Genomic DNA, 893 nt, shown 5'->3' with positions numbered 1-893 from the left:
CACGTTGTCAACCCATCTTGTGGAAGGTCTTTCTCTTTTACTGACGTGCTACCAAGTCCTTCTCTAAGGTCTGGTCTCTCTCAACGACAAGCCCCAAATGCATGAGATGAAGTCTGGGATCCTCATTTCTGGTTGTACTTCCTCCAGGACAGAATTGCGCATTCTTCTGGCGGCCGCTCAATCTTCTTCACGGCTCCATGATGCAAGTGGGTCGATTCTTGCTCAGGGCTCCTTGTTTGTTGCCAGCTTTGCCATTCCTATGAGGCAATTGAGTACTATGAATTGGGTCAAAATGATTTTATTTTGAGCCCTGGAGGTGTAGAGGTTATGTACTGGGCTGCGATCCGCATGATCGGCTGTTTGAAACCACCAGCAGGAGAAAAACTCTCCTTTTTCTGGGAGAAAGGGCTTTCTATTTCCATAAACAGATTCTCAGAAACCCACAGGGGGCCACGTTGAGTCAGCATTGACTAGATGGCAGTGAGAGAAAATTTATTTCTGAAAATGACATCTTTGCTTTTTAACTTTTAAGAGGTCCTTTGCAGCTGATTTCTCCCATGCAAGACTTGTTTGATTCCGTGGCTACAGCTTCTGTGGGTGTTGACTGTCGGTCCAAGGAAGATGAAATCCTTGTGGACCAGAGAAACAAATTCATAAACACACATATGAGTCCAAGAAAGAGCTTTATGGACTTTGTGTCTCCATGACCCAAAGCCCATGAGTAGGCCACTGGACATGCCCTTGCAGAGGGGTCTCGGGGAGACGAGCCAGTCAGGGTGCAATGTAGCAACGATGAAAAATACAACTTTCCTCTAGTTCCTAAATGTTTCCTCCCCACTCCCACTATCATGACATGAATTCTACCTTGCAAGTCTGGCTAGACCAGAGGATGT

The sequence above is a fragment of the Echinops telfairi genome, unplaced genomic scaffold (genome assembly GCF_000313985.2).
Source record: "Echinops telfairi isolate 266 unplaced genomic scaffold, ASM31398v2 ScPeMD7_7469;HRSCAF=8507_0, whole genome shotgun sequence".
Classification (NCBI taxonomy): Eukaryota; Metazoa; Chordata; class Mammalia; order Afrosoricida; family Tenrecidae; genus Echinops; species Echinops telfairi.
This window is presented reverse-complemented; position numbering follows the sequence as displayed.